The sequence below is a fragment of the Geotrypetes seraphini genome, chromosome 2, assembly GCF_902459505.1.
Source record: "Geotrypetes seraphini chromosome 2, aGeoSer1.1, whole genome shotgun sequence".
NCBI classification, from domain to species: domain Eukaryota; kingdom Metazoa; phylum Chordata; class Amphibia; order Gymnophiona; family Dermophiidae; genus Geotrypetes; species Geotrypetes seraphini.
The window spans coordinates 502,509,415-502,531,338 of NC_047085.1; the positions used below are offsets into that span (position 1 = coordinate 502,509,415).

General features: G+C 45.4%; 1 pseudogene; it reads right to left on the reverse strand.

Moving 5' to 3' along the window:
• LOC117354953 overlaps positions 1-13,296 on the reverse strand; it is a 329,542-nt pseudogene extending 316,246 nt beyond the window's left edge.
• Positions 13,297-21,924: the final 8,628 nt, after the last annotated feature.

Consider the following 21,924-nt stretch of genomic DNA (forward strand, 5'->3'; position numbering starts at 1 on the left):
TGATTTCTCATCCTCGTCTGCTGGCGTACTTCACCAGGATGCTGCTGACTTGTCTGTTAATGTCCACTTGCACGGTTCTGTCCCGGTTCAAGTTCAAGTGTTACTATGTAGTGACATCTCCATGATGAGTGAATCCTTTTTCCGTCAACTTCAGCGAACCTCACCCGTTCCGTTTATTAAGCGCCACTCTACTTACCTACCTATACCAGGTCAGGGTGTCAAGCCTTCCGCTGACTCTGGGTTCTAAGACTTTCGCTCATCACTTTTATGTGGTGAGAGGCCTGCACACATCCTTGTGTTTGGGATCAGATTGTCTTGTTCGCCTAGGAGTCTACGTTGATTTGGTGAATGGTGTGCTTTGGAGCATATTGCAAGGCACCCCGGTAGAAGGCGTGGACCTGATGGATGGTCTGAAGGCTGGACAACCTCTTCCTCAAGTTTGTGAAATAGTCTGTGCTGCTGACATCAAGATTCCTGGTCTTGTGCAGGATTTTGCTCTGCCTCTTTGTTTGGCCTATAGTCAACGCATGCTCGATGATATTGGCTTTTTCAACCCCAATTCTTCTTTTCTCGAGCATGGCATCTCTCTAGGTGCTTTACCTTGTCTTGAAGTACCTAACTCTTTTTTCCATGTGTTGATTGTCAATGCTCAACCTACTGAAGTCCTATTTTCTGCTGGAGAACCTTTGGGTTTTCTTGTGGGTGAATCTTTTCCTGATATTGAGGTAACTTTGCCTATCCTTGGCAGATTGTCTTCCATTGTCGACCCCTGCCAAGGGGGGACATACCGGACCGTATCCTTACCTCACCGAAAAGACTCATTTCATTGGACTTTCTCTGGCCATATGATGCATCGACATCCCATGTAACAGTGGAGAATGACTGTTTGATTTTATCCAGGAAGTTAGCTCTGTCTGACCAATCCAAAGCTGTGAATACCATTGAATTTTCACCTCTGCAAGAACAGATTGAAGACCAAGTGGAAATCTCCTCTAACCAACCTTTTTCCGAGTTTGATGCCATGGTAAAGGAACAAGTGGACCTAGCTGATGCATGCTCTTCCGATGAAGAAAAGGCTCAGTTAGCACAGTTGCTGTACAAATATCGAGACCTGTTTGCAGTGGATTCTTATGACACTGGCCTGACTGACCTACATATGACAAAGATTCCTACGGAACCATACAGTAAGCCCGTCTTCGTGCGTCAGTATAAGATTCCTTTGGCCTCGTATGAGTCCGTGCAAGAGATACTTGATACCCTGGAAGCTAGGGGTATCATTAGGCCTTGTAAAAGTACATACAACTCATTCTTGTGGCCAATCCTGAAGAAGAATAACAGTTGGAGAATTGCCTTGGACTACCGACAGCTAAACAAGCCGGTACCCTTGTCCAGGTGGCCTTTGGCCCATCTTGACCAGAACTAGACTACCATCAAAGGAGCTAAGTATTTTACCAGCTTGGATTTAGCGTCTGGATTTTGGACAGTCCCTGTACATCCACCAGATCAATACAAACTAGCCTTCACCTTTGGGAAGAAACAGTACACTTGGAATAGAACATCTTTTGGTTTTCTGAACTCTCCTGCAGAGTTCAACATATTTCTCCATAAAGCCCTTCCAGATGCCGAAGCCCGAGGAACTCTGGTCTATGTGGATGACATCTTGATCAAGAGTCCCACCTTTCAGAAACACCTGGAAGAGGTAGAACATGTGTTCCAACAATTGCAGAATGCAGGAGCTAAATTGACCCTTGCCAAAGGTCAATGGTGCCGAACATCTCTGAACTACCTAGGGCATGAAATTTCCTCTGAAGGTCTTCGACCTCAGAAGAAAAGGATATAAGCCCTACAACAGTTGAGGAGACCTACCAATCTGATGGAACTTCGTTCCTTCTTGGGGATATGCAACTATTCTCGACAGTTCATAGATCAGTATGCAGAGATCTCTAGACCATTGGTTGCCTTATTGAAGAAGGATGTACCTTGGACTTGGGGTCCTGACCAAGAAGTTGCTATGCTTAGTCGCTTTCCTTGCCTGGCCTACCCCGAGAGTGGTCGTGAATTCTTCATTGACCTGGGATTCTCTGAACACTCTATGAATGCTGACCTGTACCAGAAATACAACTCTGACAAGCATGTGGTGGCTTATGCAAGCAAAGGCTTCACCGATGTAGAGAAGAAGTATTCCAGCTGTGAGAAAGCTCTACTGTCAACTGTTTGGGCTCTTCAACATTTTCGGAGTTACATCCAAGGAGAGAAACTCATTGTAGAGACGTGCCATCAACCCATTAGTTTCTTGGGTAGTGACAGGATCAAGACTGGTCGTGTCTCCAATAGCCGGATAGTCTCATGGACTTTGGCTTTCCAAGGATGGCCTTTACAGGTAAAGTATGCTCTGAAACATCGTAACACAGTAGCCCAAGGGATAGCAAAATTGCATGATTGTACAGAACAAGATTCTCTTACAGGTATACCAGAACCTGATGTTCCATCAGAAGAGGAGGAACCCCATCGTCATCATCTTTATGATGAACAGCTCTGTGCCAATATACCTCAAGTTTATGTGAACGGCTGTGCCTTCCACCAGGCCACGGACTATGATTTGGTCGCAGGAGTAGGTGTAGTGTGGAATGCAGACACACCTATTGAAACCTTGAAGTATCGATTGGGTGCCAAAACCAACCAATACGCGGAGATTGTAGCAGCCTTGGTCACTGTACAGTCTGCGGTACAGAAGGGGATCCCAGAACTGATTATCTGTACAGATTCTGATTATGTGCGTCAGAACTTTGTCTCACTTCCCGTGTGGAAAAAGAAGGACATGTTAAATTCCAAAGGAAAGCCTGTCCATCATGGAGACTTGATTCTAGACTTAGATCAATTGGTACGAGACAATGACATGACCATCTACTGGAAGAAAGTGAAAGGTCACGCCAAGGTTAATAGTCCTAACAAGATCGGAAATGACCTTGCGGATCAACTGGCCAAAGAAGGTGCCTTGTCAGGTGAACTATAGCAATGCCCTGAAGAGTTGTTCTCGACGGTGCATGCTATTACTCGACGCCAAGCGAAACAGGTAGCTGACACATCTGTATTGCAGTGGGGCAATGATGTCCCTTCCTTTGATCTTGTAACTGCTCAGAAAGAAGATCCTATCCTGGGAAAGTTCTATAACTTCATACAGAATCCACAAGAACATCCATTGTCTGAAGATGACCAGAAGGATGAAGAACTGAGGATACTCTACACCTCCAGAGAGAAATTCTCGTTTCACCAGGACCTGCTCACTCGGATGAGTAAGCATGGTATCATGCAGTGGATGGTACCCCTTGCATATCGAGAAATCATGTTGCAACATGCCCATGATGAACCTTGTGCTGGACATAAAGGTGAAGAAGTTACCTATGAGACACTAAAGCAAGTCGCCTACTGGCCTCATATGCGGCAAGATGTGCAGTTATATACAAGAGGTTGTTTGACTTGTTGTCAATTCCAACCCTCCACACCAATTCACCGAGCACCCTTGAGAAAGAAGGATTTGGTCATGCCCTGGTCCGACATCCAGATTGATTGGATTGGCCCAGTGGTTCGTTCCTCCCGAGGTAATAAGTACATGCTGACTGTCACCTGTTTGTTTACCAAGTGGATTGAGTACTTGCCTGCACCCGATTGTACTGCGAAGACTACAGCTACCTTGCTCCTGAATCACGTGTTCAGTAGATGGGGGTTGCCCGTGCGAGTGGACTCAGACCAAGGATCACATTTCACTGCTGATGTGATGCGACACATGTGGAAGATGCTTGGAGTGAAAAGTAAATTTCACATAGCTTACCACTCTCAATCATCGGGACAAGTGGAAACAGCGAATCGTACCATCATCACCATCCTGAAGAAGTACGTGTCTACCTCTGGTAAGGATTGGGACATGAAGTTACTGATGGCTATTCGTGTTACACCTCACCATTCTACAGGGGTGACGCCTTTTGAAATGATGACAGGTAGAGAAATGATATTACCCATTCATTTGTTGTATAGAACTAACGATGTAAATCTTTCTAGTGCTGCTACTGCCCATGAATATGTCACCCATTTACGTCAACATCTACAGGGTGCATTTTCTTTTGCCCAGAAAAATCTGGAAATTGCTGCTAAAGGTAGAAAAGCCTACTATGATCATAGGACTACCACAAAGGAATACCAAATTGGCGAAAAGGTATTCTATTACAATTTTGGCAAAACCAAGACCAAAGAAAGTAAATTTTTGCCAAGCTGGCATGGTCCATTCCCTATAGTAGAAAAGGCTTCACCTGCGGCCTATCAAATTCGCACCAAGTCAAATTCACAAGGTGAAGATGTCCTTAAATGGGTCCACATTAATCAACTGAGACCATGTCATCCCAGTAAATTTGCCCAGGATGAAACCATTGTTGTGATGAATGACATTAACCTAGCAACAGCCTAGGCTGTTCTCTCTCTCTTTTCTGTTTTTCAGATTGCGAAAAGAGTTCTGCTGATGCTGTTCCTGGTTGTCCTGCTGATTGGAATTGTTACCAAAATTGATCGATCCTGGTCCGCAGTCCCGTGTTGTCCTTCAAGATTTTCCTGGTTTCTTACTCTTCCCGTTCCAGATCTTTCTCCAGCACATCTTCTTTCAATATTTTTCTGTTCTATTTGGACTCTACTCCTACTGAGAATGAATTGGAAATCCTGGACATCCTATCACTTCACCCTTGAAATGGAACAATTTCTGTTGTCTAAACCTTCCCATACTATTGAACTGAAAGTTGATAATGATAACCTTCATGTTGCGGACTATTATATTGGCTCCTCCAATGTCCCTGAAGTTGTTGATACCTACAGTGCTGACCTTCTTATCACTGTTGTTATTCCACTTTTTACCATCCTGTGGGTTCTCCTATTTGGGTTTTCTGTTTTTGCACTCTATGAGACCATCCAGATTCGATGTCTTATTCGTCGTAGACCATCACCTCTGGACTTAAGAATGCATGATTACATTGCGGCTATGAATGAGTAAATTTTGCTAGCCGTATTTTTGATTTTGATTTTTCTGTCTTAACTTTTGCTCTGTCATACCTTTTGTGCCTTGCTTTTTATTATGATTTTTGATGTTATTGTATATTGCCATTTATCAGTGATTTTGTTATCATTTATGTGGCTTGGGTTTCTTATACTTTAGCCCTAGCCTTTATGATTATTTTACATTGATTATTGATATCTTTGATTTATTGCTGATTTATAGGGTATTGCTTATGTTTATGCATTTAGTATCACATTGGATCTTGACGATCCTTTCCTATTAGTTAGGTTGAAGGTGAAATAGACTCCATTGAAGTTATTTCTCCTTCAAGAGGGGGGACTGTAGGGGTGTTTCCTTATTTGCACCTGAAGGTTAGGCCTCTGTGACATCATCATAGAAACATAGAAAGATGACGGCAGAAAAGGGCCAAGGCCCATCAAGTCTGCCCACTCTATAGACCCTCCCCTTAATATTAGCCAATGTTCTACCCTGATCCACTTAGGGATCCCACATGGGCGTCCCATTTATTCTTAAAATCTGGCACGCTGCTGGCCTCGATTACCTGTACTGGAAGCTTGTTCCATTGATCAATCACTCGCTCCGTGAAGAAATACTTCCTGGTGTCGCCGTGAAATTTTCCGCCCTTGAGTTTGAGCGGGTGCCCCCTTGTGGTTGAGGGGCCTCTGAGAAGGAAAATGTTATCTTCCACTTCTATACGTCCGGTGATGTATTTAAACGTCTCAATCATGTCTCCCCTCTCCCTGCGTTCCTCGAGAGTGTAGAGCTGCAAACTGTTCAGTCTTGCTTCGTACGAGAGACCTTTAAGCCCTGAGACCATTCTGGTGGCCATCCTTTGGACCGACTCGATCCTCTGCATGTCCTTGCGATAATGTGGATTCCAGAATTGCACGCAGTATTCCAGATGAGGTCTCACCATGGTCCTGTATAATGGCATTATGACTGCAGGCTTTCTGCTGACGAAACTTCTACGGATGCAACCCAGCATCTGTCTTGCCCTTGATGAAGCCTTCTCCACCTGATTGGCAGATTTCATGTCTGCGCTGATGATTACTCCTAAATCTCGTTCTGCTGAAGTCCTGGTCAAGGTCTCCCCGTTCAAGGTATAAGTTCTGCACGGGTTTCTGCTACCCAGGTGCATGACCTTACACTTTCCAGCATTGAAGCCCAGCTGCCAGGTTGAGGACCAGCTTTCCAATGTACGTAGGTCCTGCGCCATACTATCTTGTAGCTTGCCCTCGCTTACCATATTACATAGTTTGGCGTCGTCGGCGAATAATGTTACTTTACCATGAAGCCCTTGAGTCAGATCTCCTATGAATATGTTGAAGAGGAGTGGACCCAAGACCGAGCCCTGCGGCACCCCGCTGGTCACTTCCGATGTCTCAGAGAAAGTACCGTTAACCATCACCCTCTGAAGTCTGCCACTCAGCCAATCATTGACCCATGCCGTCAGAGTCTCTCCTAACCCCATCGATTTCATCTTGTTTAGCAGTCTGCGGTGTGGGACGCCTGAACCATAGTTTGCAAGAAATCATTCCAGCCTGAACATGCAAGAAGAGAAAGAAGAAAACATCTTTGCTGTTTCTGCCTGATGCATTCTGGGTATGTACCAGAACTGTATTCTAGTCAAGGACATCCAGCTATACCTACACGATCTTCCCATGTGAATCTTGGTGGAGGCATGCTCCTTATCTAACGAAGGTGCCTCTGTTCTACAGCCTGTGCAAGACTTTATACAGAAAGGCTATTCACCTAAGTTCTGTTTCTGTATTGGTCCGAAGTGGTCATCTGAAGAGATCCAAGTGAAATGTGCTAATTATAATTTAGTCTGTGTTGGGATGCGGGGAAACTCACATCTTCACACAGGTATTCTCCACACACTTCTTTTATAACACTAATTAAGACCTGAAGTTACCTCGTGTGACTCTCTGCCTGAGAGAGTGTGAATCGGACTTTAAACAGATCTGAATTCTATCACATCAAGGAAACCTTGGCTGCCAACTTAAATTATGGCTGTACCAGTGGCTGAAGAACTCTTGTTCCTGTAACAGAAGGATTTCTACATCTGCTAAGCTGAGAAGAATAATTCCGTCTCCCCGGACTAAGGCCTATTTGTATGGTGAGGATAAGGAACTTATTATCTTATCAGCTGGGGGTTAGATAGAGCAGTGATTCCCAACCCTGTCCTGGAGGAACACCAGGCCAATCGGGTTTTCAGGCTAGCCCTAATGAATATGCATGAGAGAGATTTGCATATGATGGAAGTGATAGGCATGCAAATTTGCTTCATGCATATTCATTAGGGCTAGCCTGAAAACCCAATTGGCCTGGTGTTCCTCCAGGACAGGGTTGGGAACCACTGAGATAGAGAATCCTATTTTGGATATAGGATAAGGCTTGTAAAGTTACTCTTGGTGATAACTGTAATAGATTGCTGCTAATCAAGAATTATTATTATTATAAGGAATTGTTTATTGTGTGTAAGAATTAGTTTTACTTATTTATCTAATAAATGTTGTAATCATTATGTGCTGAGTTTCATATATGTAATCGGATATTTTGTGAACAATAATAGTTATTGCTGCTGGCTTGTGAATTATATTTTTCTATTTTCATAATAAAAGTATTTCTCATTAGCCTGTGTCTGGTGTCGTATAAATAGATTAAGAAATTTGGACCTGGCAGAGTTTATGGTTTACCCTAGAACAAGTCACAGGCACGTAACTTGTTTATGTAACTGATTAATAATAATAATTTTATTTCTTATATACCGCTATACCATAAGTTTGAAGCGGTTGACAGCAAGATTCATGCAATGAGAGTATGCGATGATTACACCAAGAAACATATGTTCACAACAAGATACATAAGTTCAGAGTGGTTTGCAAGAAGATACATGCAATGAGAATACAAGAAGTTTGCAACAAGCAACAAATGATTACAACAGGATACAGAAGTACAGAGCAGTTTACAACAGGATACATGAGTTCAGGGAAGTTTACAAGAAGATGCATGCAACGAGAATAAGAGAGGTTTACAACAATGTACATGCAATGGGGGTAAGAGGGGTAATGGGAAGAGAAAGCACTTTCAGGGATAAAAATTGTCAATGGAAGAGAACTCAAATTGTGTTAAATAGACGAGTCTTCAGTGATTTTCTGAAGTCAGCGTATGACGCGGCTTCGAGTATGGGTTTTACGAGCCATGTGTTCAGTTTGGCTCCCTGGAATGATAGTATTCTGTCAAGGAACTTCTTGTAGTGACATGATTTCAGAGATGGGTAATTAAAGAGAATTATTCTGCGAGAGTTCTTACTAGGGTAGTTGAGGAAGAATTGGGAGGCGAGGTAAGTTGGTAGCATCCCAAAGACCGCTTTGTAGCTGATGCAGGAAAGCTTGAAGAGTATTCTGGATTCCACCAGCAACCAGTGGAGTATTTGGAAGTATGGGGTGATATGTTCCCATTTTTTTAATCCAAAGATGAGTCGGACTGCAGTGTTTTGGATTAATCTTAGCTTGTGGAGTGTCTTCTTATAAGCTCCCAGATATATAATGTTGCAGTAGTCCAGCGTGCTCAAGATGGATGATTGTACAAGTAATCGAAAGGATGATTCATCGAAGAATTTTTTGATGGTGCGGAGCTTCCATAGGGCTGAAATACTTTTTTTGAACATTAGATCTGTATGCTTTTCCAGGGTTAGGTGTCTGTCAAGGATAACTCCTAGTATTTTTATAGTTTGGTCAATTTCGTAATCTCGGCCGTTCACGTGAATCGTGTTGTCTTTTATCTTTTCATTGGGAGATGCCAGGAAAAAATTTAGCTTTTTCTGTGTTCACTTTTAGTTTGAAAACCTTCATCCAAAGCTCTATCTGATTTAGGGTATTAGATAGGAGATTAATGAAGTCTGGTGACAGACCGGATAGTGGTAGCACAACAGTGATATCATCAGCGTAAATGTTGAAGTTGAGATTTAGGCTTTGCAGCAGGTGTCCCAATGAGATGAGGTAGATGTTGAATAGGGTCGGAGATAATGGAGAGCCCTGAGGTAGTCCAAAGTTGTTATTCCAGCTGAAGGAGAATTTGTCTTCTTTGAATACCTGATAGGATCTGAGTTCGAGGAATCCCTGGAACCAGTTGTAAGTGTTTCCTGTGATGCCTAATGATTCAAGACAGTTCAACAGGATGGTGTGGTCAACTAGGTCGAAGGCACAGCTTAGGTCCAGTTGGAGAATCATGGCACTGGAGCCTTGACTGAGAAGGGAATGTAGATGGTTTAGGAGAGAGGCCATTATAGTTTCGGTGCTGAAGCCGGGTCTGAAACCAGATTGGTTATTGTGCAGTAGGTTGAATTTGTCTAGATGGGTATTTAGTTCAGCATTTACCAGGCCTTCCATTAATTTGGCTGCCAGAGGGATGTTTGCGACAGGTCTGAAATTGGAAATGTTGTTGGGTGTTTCTTTTTTGTTCTTTTTTATAGGAGTTATGACGATTTGAACCAAGTCTTCTGGGAACTTGCCAGAGGATAGTTGTAGGTTGATCCAGATTAGTAGTTTGGCTTTGAAATTGATAGGGACGGATTTCATCACATTTGGGGGGCAGGGGTCCAATCTGCAATATGATTTGGCGTATTTGTTGTAGAACTTGCAGAATGTTTGCCAATCAGTCTTCTTGATGTTGGACCAACTCATGTCGGCTTTAGATGCGTCTGGGTCCTGGGGGATGATGTAGTTCCAGTGGGAATCTTGAGTGCTTGATAGAGCATTTCTTGCTTTTATTATTTTTGAGTTGAAAAAAATTGGCTAGGTCGTCTGCTGTAACTGTGGATTCTTCTACCGGGTTTGTGTAAAGGTGAGTATCTTGCTACACTTCCATCGGCAGCCAGTGTAGTTTTTTGTAATACGGGCTTACATGACCCAATTTGTTTTACTCTGCTGTACTCTAATACCTCCTTATACTGTAGAGTAGTTATTATTACAATAGCCCATATCATTCTGTAGAATATTTGTTACTCACCCGTGTATGAATGTCTAACTTCTCTCTCTCCTGATTCCTGGGGGTCCTGGATATTTGGCTCACCGTCTTGTTTAATCCACGATAACAGATCAGGACTTATCCTCACAAAGCCTGTTTCTAGGAATAAACATGAAAACTCAGTTATACTTCCCTTTTATTCAAAGAAAAATCAGCTATGATGATTGTATTTATTTATTTATTGGGACAAATTAACTGCCTTTATGAAGAGATTCACCCAAGTCAGTGTACAGCAGAAACAGCGTGACATGCCATTAGAGCTTCAAATGGCCCCTTTGTATGTGATTTTTAGATGCCAGTGAAAAACTTGCTTTACAAATGTTTAAAATGTATAAGCAGGTAGAGAGCTTAACTGAGACATGAGCAGCTCCTGCCTACTCACCTCCATAAGAGCTATCTACAAAAGAATGCGGAAAGCTGTGATTCACTTATATTTATTCTTGATTCTGGGGTTAGATAGGAATCTAGTTTGCTTCATGCCAATGCCAATGCCAATCTGAGTGACAGTGATGGAAATTGACTCTCTTTCTATGAAATATGCTTTGTAGTCAAGTTATCTGTTTGCCTACAGTGAAACAGAAGATGCCTTCGTTAAATCTCCTGAACCTCGGCTGTGCTCAAGGTGGTCCTTTTCCTCAGAGAGCTTGAAGTGCTAATTAAGAGTCATATTTGGATTTTAGGCCAAATCCACTATTCCTCACAGAAGGAAAGACCTGGTTCAACACCAGCCAATTCCAAGGGAAGGGTCTGATTATTTATTCATTTCTATACCGCACTATCCAAAGTTCTCGGTGGTACAAAAGAAAACAGACAGAATAAATCAGATAGACACATGGGATTTCTCTGGGAGAGGAGGAAAGTCTGGATGCTGTGAATACGCAGACTGGATGGTTTTAAGAAAGGTTTGGACAAGTTCCTGGAGGAAAAGTCCATAGTCTGTTATTGAGAAAGATATGGGGGAAGCCACTCCTTGCCCTGGATCGGAAACATGGAATGTTGCTACTCTCTGGGATTCTGGAATTTTGTTATTCTTTGAGATTCTGCATGGAATGTTGCTACTCTTTGGGGTTCTGGAATCTTTTGTTACTCTTTGGGATTCTGGAATATTGCTACTCTTTGGGTTTTGGCCAGGTTCTAGTGACCTGGATTGGCCACCGAGAATGCGCTACTGGGCTTGAAGGACCATTGGTCTGACCCAGTAAGGCTAGTCTTATGTTCTGATATTCAAAACTGGATGAATCCATCATTTTGGCTGTTCAGAGTATGCCATGCTGCCGTTAATTCTGCTGCTCTCTAGGCCCATATTATATTTTAGTCCTATCACAGGTGACCAGATAATCGTCTCAACGTTTCTCTCTACAGAATATTGTAAATTCTCCAAAGAGCTGCTGTTATGCAGGAGCCAAATTATCAGAATACAGAATGTGTAGAAGAGGAGCAAGATAAAGGTTGAAAAGAGGAGAAACCAAACACTGATCCTGGGGAGGGCAGGGGAGACAACTTTTTAAGGGCCCGACCTGATGTTCTTCCCTCTAATACAGTGTCCTGCAAACTTTCTCGAGCCACGGCACACTAAATGTAGTAGACATGGCTCAAGGCATCCGGAAGTGTGTGAACGTCGCCGCGATAATGTCACGCACATGCGTGATGTCATCACGTCGATGTCCACGCAAGCGTGAAGGCCCTGAGATGCCTGCCAGTGGTGGATGCCAGCAGGGAAGAGGGCCGGAGAGAAGGAGAGGTGCAGGCACCAGCTAATTGCCTACAGGTTGTGCCTCTAGCCATGAGAGGCACGCCCTGTAGGCAGTCGGCCAGTGCCTCTCCTCCTCACCAGTGTGTCGCGGCACACCTGAAATCTCAAGAGGGACACTAGTGTGCCGCAGCACATAGTTTGCGATATAATTTGGTGAGCATTTCTTCTATTACACTTCTCCCTCCATATTTGCGGTTTCAGCATTCGTGATTTCGATTATTCACGGTTTTTAGCTTGCTGGCTCTTCCCCCCAAATTACATCAGCTTGCATAGAGAAATCGCTGTTTCCAAGCGTTTACAGAGAATATTTCTGATTCCCATCATTTTCTTCACCGTGTTTTGCCTCTCCTTCAGGAACAGGCCAGGTCTCCCACCATGTTATTCGCGGTTTCAATATATTCACGATGGGTTTTAATAGAAAACAGCGAATAACATATGAAAAAGTTATTCACGGTTTTTCTGTATTTGCGGTTCTGTTAATCCCCTTTCACAGCGAATATGGAGGGCGAAGTGTACTCTTATCACATGGTGATCCTGGAGACATTTCTGCAGCTTTTGGAGCAGTTCACAGTGTCAGACAATGCTATAAGCTGAGCAGAGATCGATGACCACAGCACCTTACTTTTCTTTGGTCTCAAAGACCACTTCCAGGTACAAGATAATCTTCTGCACCCAGGTTCTGACCATTTGGGCTACTCTGACCCTGCATTTCAGCTCTTCTTCAAGAAACAGAGAATAATCTGTCTCTGATTTCAAAGAAAAAAAACCTTGTAGGACACACAAGATAGTCTTATGGGCCCTCACGCTGTCAGTTTAAGATAGAGATTAGCACAGAGAGATCCTGATCCTTGGAAGTTTCTGGAGCAAAGGAAGTACAGAAAGATGTCTCATATTAGTTGAATATTTTAGATGCAGATAAAGCAGTCCTTACCTAGGGAGATCAGAGTCTCATAATTCTCCTTCATCACCTCCCTGTAAAGCTCCTTCTGCCCTTCATCTAAATATTCCCACTCTTCCTGGGAGAAAGAGATAGCGATGTCCTGAAACGCCACCTGCATCTGAAACACAAACCAGAAACACATTCAGCTTCTGTATCACCATCAGGCATTATTGTAGACCTGGTGATCCTGGGAAAGTCACTTAATCCTCCATGGGCCCAGAAACAAACTAAGTCCCTGTATGGACCCCCTTTGAGTGTGGTTGTGTCATTTCCCCCTCCCCCAATCTTGCCCCTCCCCCTGCAGCTAAGAGGAGGCTGAGCCCCACTGCCAGGTAAAGAGAGAGAAGGAAAAGTGGGGGTGGGGGATCCTCTACCTGAGCAGAAGCTCCTGCAGCCATTTCCCTCTCGGCTTTGGACATTTGGGGCTCTTCCTCTACATCAGGGACTGGAGGAGAGAGAGCAGAAAAGATGGAGGACTCAACTTCCTTCCAGCCACATACCGATGACATCACAAAGGGGGCGGAGTTTGGTCAGAGCTGAGCGAGATATTCCTCCTTTCTCCCTTATGTGTGCTAGGGGGCGGACCCTTTCACTCCTCTTCCCGCCCCAGGGACCATTCTGACCAATCAGCACTACAAGGGGCAGAGCCTTCGGCATGAAGCTCCGCCTTCTCGGCTTCTCCCCAAGTCCTTTCTAATCCTGCAAAGAGGAAACTGAGGGAGGAGATTCCCCCCAACAAACACTGCGGCAGCTGCCAACTTGGGATCCTGCACAGTCGAGACCTTAAGCGGACACATGATACAGAAGAAGGGAATGTTGACTTATATATACTGCCTTCTTGGCATTTCAAAGCAGACGTTCAAAGTGTGGGCACTGGAGGGTTAAGTGACTTGTCCAGAGTCACAAGCTACTACTAAAGTGCTGAAAGGTGGACACAGTCCCTGCTCAGAAGAGCTTACAATCTAATTTAGACAGGACATTTCAGGGTTGGGGGAGATTACACTGGGTATAGGTATCTTGCTGGTTAGACAGTGTAGGACACCTACTGCCGCCTACAATCGAGATTCTAAATATTTAAAGAAACAATAGTATTAGCCATTGGAGATAATAAAAACTGGGATACTGTAGTAAATTTAAGTTTTATACGCCAATATCAACCAGTATCATGTAATATCTGCAGGACAGAATAAGTCGAGCTCATGAATAAAACAAATAACTGTACAAACAAACCATAACATTATGAGTGCCTTCACGAGAACCATAAGATGGTGGGCAAAGCTCCATCCCCTATAGGAAAAAAATGTCTGTTACGGAGTGGAGTAAAAGCTCTAAGCCACCTTCTTCGGTGCTGCTCCAGAGCGTCCCACGTTACATTGCCATCTTTTGATAAATAAATCTGATACTGAGTAGCTATCACAGTCTTTGGGCTAGATTCACTAACTTCCATTGCGTTCCTGATCTGTGGCCGGTCTGTGCAGGCCTGACAAAGTCCCAAAACAAAAAAATTTAAATGAGGGGGATCGGAAAACGCCTCCCTCCGACCACACGAATCGCTAGTGTGCGATCCCGACGCATGCGCAGACCATCTGTCCAAGAGCTGTCTGAGCCATGACTTTTTAAAAAAACTTTTACTTTACTTTTACTAACCCAGCGAGCCTGTGGTTTTAACCTGCTTTAAATCCATGGGTTAAAACCATGGGCTCGTAGTGCGGGGAAAAGCAGGAGAGATTCGGGGCAGAGCAGGGTAGCGATTTGGGGCAGCAGGCAGGAGAGATTTGGGGCAGAGAGATAAATATTGTTGGGGCAGCAGAGAGCAGGGCAGCAAAGGAGCTGGAGAGTTGGAAAGGACGTTTGCGACTGGTCCCCAGCAGTCGCTTCTTATGTTGATCGGCCAGCTCAGTCAGTTTGTAAGATTTCTTTAGTGAATCGGGTCCCTGCCTACTTTGCTTTCCGTTCTCCTCATTTGCATGCATGAATCGGAATCGGATCGGCAGAGAGGAAAATGAATCGGGTTGGAGTAAAATCTGGTCACAAACGATCGATACATGTTCAGTTTGCTTAGTGAATCTAGCCCTTTGTGTCTTTACTATGCAGGCTGTGAATCTTCTCCCTTTGGAGCTGTATAGCCTACATTGATCTCATCCTCTTATACATGATCAAGTATCGCAGCACTTGGTATCATAAGCCTATCATAAGCCTTCCTTCCTGAGCAGAAGCCCCTGGAGACACATCCTCAGTGCAAGAGGATAATGTATGGGGAATTCCACTGTGGCGCAGTGGTTAAACCTATAGCCTCAGCATCCTGGGGTTGTGGGTTCATGCCCACGCTGCTCCTTGTGACCCTGGACAAGTCACTTAATCCCCCCATTACCCCAGGTACATTAGATAGACTGTGAGCCCACCGGGACAGACAGGGAAAAATGCTTAAGTACCTGAATAAACCCATGTAAACCATTCTGAGCTCTCCTGGGAGAACGGTATAGAAAATTCCTAGATATACAGCCTAAAATCTGTTTGTACTGCTTGGGATCTTGCCAGGTATTCATGATCAGGGTTGGTCATTGTTGGAAACAGGATGGTGGGCTTGTTGGACCTTCGGTCTGTTCCAGTTTAGCAACTCTTATCTTATTATGTTCCAAAGCATTTGGAGTCCAGCTGGCTCTGCTTATGACCCAAAGTATTTAATTCCTTTAGGGATGAAGGGTTTGTACCCAAGATAATGAACATAGCAGGAATTACTATATTATGTAAAGCCGGTAAGGATGAAGCCTGCTCTGGTTCGTACTGACTAATATCTATATATATAAAATCGGAGGTATGTATGTGTATGTGTATGTGCCGCGATCACGCAAAAACGGCTTGACCGATTTGAACGAAACTTGGTATGCAGATCCCTCACTACCTGGGGTGATATGTTCTGGGGGTCTCGCGGCCCACAACTCTATGTTGCTTGCTCAAGGGTGGGTTCACCCAAGAATTTATATGTTCTTGCTCCAGGAGGTGAAACTAAAAATGTTGTTTATAATCACGTTTTGCGTTAGTTGTATTGTATTCATTTTGTCAAATATTTCACATTATAATTTGAATATTGTACTTTTTATTAAGCTGTAAAAAAATAATTTAATTCACCACTATAAAGTATCTTTATTTCAATCCATTTACAGTGTTATTGCTATAATTAAATACCCGTGCAACGCCGGGGCATCAGCTAGTCACTAATAAATATGGACCTTAACTTTATGGCAAAAATTCTGTCCCATTAGTACATTTTGAACAAATGGAATTTGTTCCCAGCAGACAAACGAGTGTTAAATTTAGTATGGGTTAGCAGGAAAGAGCTTAGAGTTAACACAGAGAAAGCCTTCGACAGGGTCCATTTTATGCTTAAAGTGCTCCAGAAAATGGGAATAGGACCTGGATTCTGTCTCTGCCTGCTTGAACTTTATAGCTCCTTTGAAGCATGTATAAAAATTAATGGGGCATACTCATCCAGCTTTCCCTTGGGGAGGGGTATATGGCAAGGCTGCTCACTCTTCCCATTCCTATTCACGTTGGTGATGGAGCCTTTGGTGCAAGTGGTATGGAATCGAGAGCTCTATAGGAACAGGATTGATGGGAATCCTGTGGGGATCCCGTTCAGACTCACAGGGATGGAAGTAGTTCATCTGGGGCTCCCAGGAAAGTGTACCTTCCTATGGCTTCTTGTCCTGCATTGATATCCAGCCGCACTCGCTCTCTTCAGAGGCCACAGGCAGCAGTTCCTACATGAGAGGCTTCTAAGAAAATTAGAGTCATGGGATAGGAGGCAATGTTTTGTTGTGGATTAGGAACTGGTTATTGGACAGAAAACAGAAGGCAAAAGTTTAAAAGAGACCGTGTTCTTACCTTGATAACATCTTTTCCAGGAAATAGGTGTGTCATTCTAGACAAGTGAGTTATCTCCTCATGGCCGCAAGCCATCTGCAGAAGGCATCCACTCCGGATTTTTTCTGTGATCCTCTTACTTCACTGGGAGCTCTACTGCCACTTACAGTTAGTACCTAACAACCAAATGCCAACAGAAGCATCAAAGGAGCTCAGGTAATACCCCTGAAAATGCTAAAAATACTTTATACAGTATTTTTTAGGACCCAAAGAGCTGACTGGCAACATACATATCTGGAGAAGAGCAATGAGACTGAGACAGAAGGCAGGCACAGGAAGGACAGGGCGGGAGTCCAGAATAACACACCTATCTACTGGTAAAGAGAGGTAAGAACAAAATCTCTTTTTCCAGTGCTAGACATACAAAAGCAGTCCCAGAAATCTAGGGCGGGCTGACTGCGCCGGCCCGTAAAACTGAGGACCCAAAGGCAGTGTCCTCCCTTGCTGCTCCACTCTATAAAATTTGGCAAATATATGCAGAGTGGCCCAAGTCACCACCCTACAAACCTCCTTAGGGGAGACTGCTCTAGCTACACTTCTGGTCAAATGCACCTTGACAGAAACAGGAGACTGTTTCCCACACATAAGGTAAGCTGACAAAATGGCCATATGGATCCATCTGGAAATCATGGCCTCGGAGGCTGGCGTGCCTCGCTTGGCCAAATGAGTCAGCACAAACGGAAGATTAGAGAGACGAAACTCGTTGGTGACCTCTAGATACGTCTTCAAAATCTAGTCCTGTTTCTTAGAACTGATGGACTGCAAAGCAGGTAAGCGGACCTTCTAGTTGACATGGAACGCCAAAATGACCTTCTGCAGAAAGGAACGAACAGTGTGTAGTAGAGAATGACACGGTGAAAAAATTGGTCCCCGTCACCGCCCCGTCCCCGTCTCACCATCCCCGTCCCCGTCTCACCATCCTCTTCACCGCCCCGTCACCGCCACTGCCATCCCATTCACCGCCCCGTCACCGTCACTGCTGCATACATAAAAGCCTCAAACGGGTACGATTTTATATACTTTTCTAATATCTCCCCTATGTATCTGCCATTGCCCCCCCCTGTGTCCATATTCCATCCACATGGCATGTCTCCTTTTTGTCTCTGTCCCTATGCCCCAATGCACATAATTTCCCCTCTTTCTGTTACCTTCCTGTGTCCAGATTTCCCCTATCTTCCTCTTCCATACCAGTGTGTCTCTTCTTTTCAACCCCATCTAGCTTTTTTCCCTCTTTCTTCCCCCCCCCCCTGCTTCTAGCATCTGGCTCACCTGCCTGTCCTTCCCTTTCTTTCCTGCTGTGGGTTTTTCTTTCTGTTTTCATCACCTTGGCCCAGAATCCTTTTCCCTTTCACTCCCTCCTTACAGTCTGAGCCGGGAACACGGGTGATCGCACGGTCCTCGCAGCCCCCACCCGCCTGCCCAATCGATCCTAGTGTTTAGCCAGCTCTCTCCCTTCTCCTCACCTTAATTTGCAGGCTTTCTTTTTCAGCGACCTGCACGCTTTCCCAAAGAGCCGCACACGCGCGGCTGCTCAGTGTTCAATCTTCTGCTCTGCTGCAACTTCCTGTTTCCGGTTGCGTCAGAGCAGAAGATCGAAACTGAGCAGCAGCGGGTGCGCGGCTCTCTGATAGTGTGCGGGTCGCCGAAAAAGAAAATCTACAAACTAAGGTGAGGAGAAGGGAGAGAGCTGGCTAAACACTAGAATCGATTGGGCAGGCGGGTGTGAGCTGCGGGGACCGCGCGATCCTTCATGCCTCACTGCGGGGACAAGACCCATTCACCGCCCCGCGGGCGGTGAATGGCCTTGTCCCCGTCGCCGCAGCGACTGCTAGTTTTCTTCCCCGTTTTCGGCGGTGACCCGCGGCTAAAATGCGGTGGCCGCGGGTAAACCGCCACCGTGTCATTCTCTAGTGTGTAGAAAAACTCCAATGTCCAAGATTTTCAAGAAAGGCTCTCTATACGAGAGGGCCTGGAGCTCTGAAACTTGTCTCGCCGATGTCACAGCTACCAGAAAAACAGCCTTTATTGTGAAATCCAGTAGAGACGCTTGTTTCAGTGGCTCGAACAGAGCTTTGGTAAGACCCCACATTACCACGTTAAGATCCCAGGAAGGGAACGGAGGCTTGACTGGTGGCCTGATGCGGAGAGCACCCTTCAGAAATCTGGCAATGTCTGGATGAGTAGATCTGCAGTCTCGGGTCCTGAAACAAGAGAGCCCCGCAACTTGAATCTGAAGGAAAACCACAGTACTGTAAGTCCTTTGTCAAGGTCAGCTTGAAGAAAAGCTAACATGACAGAGATTGGAGCCAAAAATGGTTCTTTAAAAAAAATAAAAAAAAATTTTTTTTATTGAAAATGGCAAATGTTCCAGACAAGCATGTACAATCATCAAAGTAACAGACGCAATGCAAAAGGAACACAAAGAATGAGGAGAGCGGGGAAAAACAAGCCTCCCCAATACGAGTGAGGCCAACAAGAGTCAGGGTAGTGCTCAACATAAGGAAAGCAGAAACCAAGCAGTCCCCGACCCCGAGGCCCACAAGGAATACAAAGCCAGGCTAGACCCCCCAGCCATAATTTTGTATAATTGGAAAAACTTCCACGAGCACAGGCACCCAAACAACATACCAGACACTCCAACCCGCACAACAACCACCCAACATTCACCCAGCTGTCACATGTACAATATAACCAGTCACACCTACCCCGCCATACCCAACCCCCCCCCTTGGAATGCAAGCAGGAAGTATGGAAAAGAAAAGAGGACAGCAACAGAGTTAGAGAACCCCAAAGAGGCAGGAAACAGAGGGTAGCCCGCAGAGAAGCTCCAGCATACCCTCCCACAGAGTGACATAGTGCCTCAGGTCCGGCCTACTAGATTTAGCATAAGATCGTATCTGAAATTGTGCCATCTCTCTCAGCTTGGCCCGCCATTGGGCTGTCGGGGAGGGGGGGTGGGGGGGGGGGGCGTACTCAGAAACCCAGTAGGTCAAAATCAGTTTTATCGCCACCAGAATGGCATTGTAAAGGAATCTGTGTTGTGGGGGAGAGAAACCCTGTGCATGTAGTGATCCCTGAAAGCCCAGAAGGAGGGTACCGTAATCCCACTCGACAGAGCTATAAAGGACAGTGTCGAGAAGGCCCAGAAGCCCCGTCCAAATGGTAAGCCCTGTACACTCAAGAAAAGAGTGAAGATATGTACTATGCTTGCATTTACACTTACTACATAAATCACTAACCCATAGCCCTATCTGGGCCTCCCGCTGACTAGTAATATAGGCTCTATGCAAAATTTTATACTGCATTTCCTGATAATCAGCCGATTTAGAAAAGAGATAAAGAGTCTGGAAGCAATCCAGGAACTGGGACCCAGAAATACTCCGACCCAAATCCCCCTCCCAGCTCTCCCGTAGGGCACTCATCCCAGAAACTCGAATAGAGAGCCGAAGAGCACCATACCAGTGGGACAGCCGATTGAGCGCAGGTGGAGTAGCTTCGAAAATCCGGTCCAGAGTCCCCGCATCCCAGCCCCGTGCGTGAGTCTGTCGGGTAGCTGCCCAATAATGACGGAGTTGAAGAAAGGAAAACAGAAACCTATGAGGGAAAGCCCATTTCGTCTGGATCTGTTGGAACGAGGGAAAGAAGCCCTCCGATAAGGCCAATAGGTGAGATATAGTGCGGCAGCTGCACTGTGCCCATTCTCGGGACGTCGTCTGCCCCCAACCAGGTAGAAATCCCGAGTTGCCCTCAAATGTCATGAAGGGAGAAACCGCGATCAGGAGACCCTGCCAGCGCCGCCACCATTGCCAAGCCTTCCGAAAAGGGAACAGGAACGCGGAACGACCCCCCGAGCGAACAGCATGTTCCAGTTGATAGTGAAGCAAATTAAAAGGCTGACTCCAGTGCTAAGCCCATCCCTGGGGGAAGTAACGCGCCGAACCTGTATGACCCTCATGGATCCAACGTATAAGGACCGCAACATTGTACAAACATAAATCAGGGACGTTCAATCCTCCCTCTCTCTTGGCCAACATCAACTTCGCCAAGGCTATGCAAGGGGCCTTAGACCGCCAAATAAACCGAGAAATCAGGGAGTGAAAGCGGAGAACATCCTGGCGGCGGAGCCAATGCAGCACCATCTGGAGCGGGTAAAGTAATTTGGGAAGCATGACCATTTTCACCAAGGCCACTCGGCCCAGTAAACCCAAAGGAAGATCCTGCCATTGGTGGCACAACTTCCCAATGGCATCAAGGTGACGAAGGACATTCATGGAGTAAAACGTGGCGGAGTTGGTGCTCAAATAAATACCCAGATAGCGGACCGGATTAGGCGAAGGCGGGATTGGAAGTAAAGCATGCCACGGTTTCACAGTGCCGCCGGCCAAAAGCAGGAGTTCGGATTTACTACAGTTAACCATCAAGCCCGATAAGGCCCCGAAGTCTCGAACAATTGCCAATGCAGCCTCCAGATGGATAGGGGCCTGATCCAAATAAAGTAAAATATCATACTAATTTTACATTCCTGTCCCCCCACCCAGACACCCCGAACAGTAGGGGCCTGGCGTATCTTAATGGCTAGGGGCTCAATAGCCAACACAAACAGCAGAGGAGATAACGGGCAGCCCTGCCAAGTTCCCCGTTGCAGATTAAACGCATCAGTCAGACTCCCATTTATGAGTAGACGAGCCCGGGGGTTGGTATACAAGGCTCTTATCCAATCCAGAAAACTCCCCGTAAAACCAAAGCCCTCCAAGACCTGAAACAGGTACTCCCAGGAAACACTGTCAGACGCTTTCTCCATGTCCAAGCCCTCCACTGCCGAATGTCCCGTCTTGCCCCTATGCTCATGAATAGCCCCCATAACCTTCAACAAGTTCATGGACGCGTAACGACCTGGTACAAAGCCCACCTGATCTGGGTGAATCAGGTCCGGCAAAAAACAATTAAGGCGCTGCACCAGCATTATAGCCAGTACCTTAACATCCTGATCTAAGAGAGAAAGATCGAAAAGAGCCCATCAAATCAGGATCCTTCCCCAGGTTTGGGCAGCAACACGATATGGGCCAAGTTATCAGGAAAGGAGCCAGCACTTCCCGCTACTGCATTACACATCTGACTGAGCGGGAGGGCCACCAAGTCCCGCAATATCCGATAGTATTCCGGTCCCAAACCGTCCAGCCCCGGCGCTTTGGCCAAGGTGCCTATCATGGTGGATATTTC